A 6000-nucleotide genomic window follows, 5' to 3' on the forward strand; every position below is an offset into this window, starting at 1 on the left:
CTATAATTCTCCCTTTTATAGCCTAGTGTACACAAATTCAAAAGTGGGATAATCCAAAAAAAATCTTATTTGGATTGCAGGCCTAATAAAAAATCATAAACACAAAATACCTTGTGATGTTATGTGTTCTTGAGAGACAAAAAGATTGTTAATGATCAATTTCGTATATGTGAATGATCAACCCTTTTTGAGAACATTTACATTCCATTTATATAAAGTGGTTAAAGTCGGTTGCACCCAAAATTGGCGCCAAAAAAGATAGTATATATAATCGATGCCTACATCACCATGATGTCATCAATAGGTTTTTGCAGGGAAAATACATGTCCGAAGTCATTCCTGGTATATAAATTTGTTTAGGTTTGGGGGCGCTTCATGTCACACCCCCAAACCAGACGGCGGAAACGTCCGAGGGCTCGCATGACTTAAATTGAAATATCATCACAATGAATATACATGAAACATAACATAAACATCACCATTACAACCGACCTTGTTCACATCAAGTATATTGTTTAAATATTACATTTCCATAGCATAAATTGTTTGAGAGTTTTCAAAACATAACATTCTAACACACTTGGTATTGTTCTTCAGCTTATCTGTTACCTGAGAATACAAGTTATTTTGAAAACATCAACATATAGAATGTTGGTGAGTTGATAAGCAGGTTTGATATGAAAATGTTTTGTGTAGTTTATAAAACCCAGAAAATCCGATATTTTCTGAAACGACAATTGTTTATACAAAAAGTGTGAAGATCCATAGGTATATGCATGAATGATTTCAAAACGTGTATAAATGAGAAGTTTTGCATTATAGTTATTGAAAGTACAAGTGAATAATGTTGATTTCCCCGGAAAACCCGATGTTTTCCGATAAAACAGTATGATTGTTTTGTATTATTGTATCGTCGCATCAAATGAATAGGATTTCCCCTGATTACTTAGATGGTATTGGATTTTTATGTGAGTTGTTATAACCATGCATGATAATGATTAGTTCGTCTGTCTTGGCATTCTAGTGAACACCGGAATTGATATTAAGATTTTGTCACCCTAGATTGGTCGAGTCTAACTGTAGCGAACAACTTAGGTGTGGGGGAGTCACCCCCGTATAGATCTATACACAAACTCTCGCTCTCCCTCCAGGAGACTTTGATTATAACTACAGACTACGACCGACACTTATTGGTGTCTCCCATTATTACTCACTTAATCTAAATGAATTTGATTAACCTTGATTAACGATTGGATTTTTTTTTACTTAAATTGAAGGTAAGCCTAACGATGAGGAGAAGAGGACCACGAGGTCCTACTAATCACGTTTGTTATTTAAGGCTATCGAGTATACGAATGACGCGTTGGCCTATTTCGCATATGATTTATTTGGACCTTACTAGCAATGTTAATGGGCCACTAAGGCCCAATAGCATATAAAAGTCATTGAGGGTCCCTTAAGCATGTAATTAGGCGACAGGGGGGCCCAATAAGCATGTATTATTTATGTTAGGACCAAAAGTCATGTTAATGGGTCACGAAGGCCCAATAAGCATGATTAAAATCTTTCAAGCCCAACAATTTGAATGTTTACTTGTTTTGCATAGTATAATTGTCGGGAATTTTGTTTGAACAATTGTTGAATCACAAAGTCGCAAAGTGTGTCGATTGTTTTATAACGATATTTAGATTTATGAAAATATATGTATATTTTTCATTCTAAATTCATAAGTTATAATGTGGTATTTTTGACCCAAATATCTTAATAATAAAATAACTTACTCAAAAATATTGGTTTGACTTATTCAGCCATTCTTTAATAAAAATAACAATTTAGGTTCCTAAACTATTTTTCTTGACATTTTGGCCCAAAGACTTATTTAAATAATGTTTTCAGCCTAATGTTTACTTTTTCGCAGTTTCAGCCCCTTTAGTGAAAAAAATTTCATTTATAATCCAAACTTTTCACAACTTTTATAAATTTGACCCAAAATCCAAAAACTTTACATTTTTAATCCTTTTTGGAAAAAAGGGTCATTTTAACCCCTAAAATAGATTTATTTACTTTTCTACCCATTGTTTTGAGAAAATTACCATTTCAACCCCTTAAAAACCCATACTTTTCGCAAGTTTGGGCCTATGGGCCAAAAAGCCCAAAAGGCTATAATTTACATTTTTAGTCCTTTGGAAAGCATAATTTTGATAAAAACTTCTATTTTAACTGTTTTGACCTTTTGATCCTTGTTGAAACCGTGAATGACATCTTTTTCCACAACTTTTGTTTATTTTTTAAAAATGGTCCAATACCAAATTCTAGATTGTTGTGTTATTATAAAGCTTCTATGGTACTTTATCTTGACGTGTTAAGTGAAATATAACCTAGATCCCATATTTTTCCTTCTTGAACTATAGATCTCGAATATATTACATTTTTGGCACATATTTACCACATAAACACGAGAAATCACACATAACATACAAATACACATAGATCTACACATTTTACTTGTATTGTTCCCCATAAAACATGTAAAAACCAAAAATAGAGGGGTATGAACTCACATTTGCTTGTTGTTTTGGTTTGAAGAAAGAAATGGAAGAGTTTGATGCTATTTTCGGCCCTAACAAGCTTCCTTGGGTTGATTTCGAACTTAAGAAGCTTTTGTCACACCCCCAAACCAAGGATGGCGGAAACATCTGGGGGTGGAGGACTTTATGTATAGTATCATAACAACAATTACAATAATGATCAAAGTAAACACAACCAACATAAATATAATTGAAAACGTTACACCATAGTATGAGTTTACATGTTTCCAAATCAATTACATTATGTTGACAAAAATGAAATGTTTGACGCCTTACATCCCATATTCAAAAGCACTTAGTTACCTATTTATGGATTTCCTGAGAATACAAGTAGTTTTGAAAGAGTGTCAACAATTAAGTTGGTGAGTTCACAATTTTTCGAAGGTGATGCTAAAATAATTTTCTTGTAAAAGTGATGTTTGTCAAGAAAGATCCCATATTTTCTTACGTAATGCATTGTAGTCTTAAAAGTCAAGAGCAAGGTATACAAGTATTTTACCATACTTAAAGAAATTTATGCAAGTTTAAATCGACATAAACTCGTTAAGCTTAGAAGTAAAACCTGTAAATCTTATGTTTTGTTAATACCACATGTGAGTTATTATAACCATACCATGACTCAGACGGCCTCGTAATACGACGTTCTTCAGGCGTCGCAAGTTAAATGATACTTGTCACCTCAGACCTGCCGGTCTAGCTGTTGCATGCAGCTCAGGTGTGGGTTTGTCAGACCCAATATAGATCTATACACAACTATCACATTCTCCCTACAAGAGACTCTGGTTACAATTTACAGGACTTTTGATTCGTTACTTGGATGTAATACGAAGCGAATGTCTCACAAATTTATTCATTAACAGATTTACGTGAACTGAGAACCTTAGGTAAAGAGTTTGAAATGTAATGAAACATAGACTATACCTATTATAGTTTATTATAATCGTTTATAATGTAAAAGCGACATAAACTATACTTCCATAGTTTATCAAATGTTTGTATACAATGGATGTAAACTTTGTTTATAAGAACTAATTAATTACCATACTTATGAAGGTAAAAATCCATTTGTTTTTTTTATGTATGTCAATACACCAAGACAAAATGACATGTAATGTAAGAACATATATTCAAATAATGATACACACCTTGCTCAACAAGTTACAAGGTGCAATGAAATTGATAGCATTTTTCTAGTGTTAACATTTCTATTACTGTTCTTAGAAAATTTATAGAAAAATCATCAAATATCCAAATCAGAATCCGTAAAGTCTGAGAGTTCGGAAAACGGGTCTAGTTTGTTCATGAATTTTATTATAATTTTTAGTGACCTCCAACTTGTGAAAAATAGTCCATAATCATTGTTTGGTCCGGATTTGTTCTTGAAATGATAGGCAGTTTTGTAAAAATCACTATAAATTGTAGAAAAATTGTATGGAGATGTGCAAGTAGTCATTTTAAAGGTATAAACCTGAACTATTTTCACCTAATACAGTTTTGAAAACTAAAATGTTTAATTTGACCAAAACAGTCGTGAATGGAGTTAAACTTTTCTGATGAAAGTTGTTGGATGAGTTTAGGGTTATTCTTGGTGTTTTAACTTGTATTCCCCCCCCCCCCCCCCTTAAAACTTAAGAAAAACATGAAAAGATAGGGGTATGAACTCACCTTGTGTGTTCTTAGTGGATGGATGTTGAAGAAGCGAAGTGTTCTACTCAAGAACACTAAGAAGATGCCTTGAAGATTCGAAGATCTAACATGAATGTGATGATGTTTGTGTAAGATATCTATGATTTGAGTAGAAGGAAGTGAAATAATATTGTGGAGGATTATAATACTTACCAAAAGTAGAAGAAAATCTTGGAGAATGGCCTTGAATCTCGAAATTTAGAGAGAGAATTGAGAGAGAAAGGTGTTTGTCTTTTGGAGGAAAAATGAGAGAAATGTGAGGAGAGAGGAGGGTTTTCTAGCCCTTGAGCAAGTGTGTGGCTGGAAAATGGTGGGAAAAGTACTATGAAATAACTAGGTATGGTGGAAGGACAAGAGTTGGTCATGGAGTAGGCATGGGGTGGTTGCTTGTGTCATACACTAAAGCAAAGTCAACACTCCACCAATAATATCCCACCCACTCTTCTTGGATAAGGATTATTCTTCAAAATGTGATTAATTATGAAATAAGGGGTTTTATATGTTAAAATATGTTTTTGGTTGAAAACCCCTTGCTAAAATAATTAAAATCGGGCTTAGAACGCAAAACTAGTCGAAAATCGGGAAGAAAGGCGAATTCTGCAAGACCTCTCGGTACTGGGCCGAAGGTTCGGTCCCTCCTGTTGTTGGGCCTGAAAGAAAGACAGACCGAAATGGACCAAAGGTGGTCTGCAACCGAAATGGAGCGACGTCGAAGGGGAGGCTCAGTCCGAAGGGAGGTTCGGTCCTGGTTGCGAGGTCCGGGTTCGGTTCTTGGAGCTTTGGTTTGGCAGGGTTCGGTCCCTATAGGGGATCTTCGTCTCTAAGAGGGTTCGCTTCTTAAGAGGGGGTTTCGGTTCCTTAAGCTTGTTTTACTCATTTTTACCCCGTTTTAAGCGGTTTTTGACCCGGTTAAGGGTCGTGATGACCCGAATGATTACAAAAAGTTAAAGGAACTTTTGAGAGAGATTTGTGAGAGATTTTGGAGAGGCTTCTTTTGTGACCTTTTTAAGTGTTTGGCTTCGCAACGCAAGGTCCGTAAACCCCGTTAAGCCAAGTTTAAGGATCTTACACAATCCCGATGAGTATGCATTATTGTTTTATCGGTTTAGTTTATTACTTACATCAGTTTTAGGTTAAGGAAATCTAGATATACGAACTTTTCAACTAATGATTTCCCATTAGAATAGCAAGTTGTACAATAACTACATAACGCAAACCCTAGTATACAAGGGTTAACTGAGTTGACCGGTTTGACTTCTTAACTATGTTTGACTTTGACTTGACCAGAATTTGACGGTTGTCACATCATTCCCCCGTTAGAAGGAATTTCATCCCGAAATTTTCATTTTGACTGGGACTTCAAGAGTTCGGGAAGAGATGTGGGTATTTTTGTTTCATTTGGTCCTCGCATTCTTAGGTGAACTCGGGTACTCGTTTAGCATTCCAACGAACCTTCACTATAGGAATACAACTTTGTTTCGTTCTTTTGATCTCCCGATCCATGATTTCAACTGGTTCTTCCACGAAGTGGAGACTCTCGTTAACTTCAATTTTTGTAACATCCCAAAAATACGATCCAAATTTTTTTTTTTAACAATTATTGAAAACATCATGTCAGTATCATAAAATAAAACCCATACGTCAATAAATCAAAACCATAGCAAAGTATCATGAGAAAACTATATCAAATCACATCTATGAAAACTAAAACAACTCCCAGGACAAA

Source organism: Lactuca saligna, chromosome 9, assembly GCF_052625555.1.
Source record: "Lactuca saligna cultivar CGN05327 chromosome 9, ASM5262555v1, whole genome shotgun sequence".
NCBI lineage: Eukaryota > Viridiplantae > Streptophyta > Magnoliopsida > Asterales > Asteraceae > Lactuca > Lactuca saligna.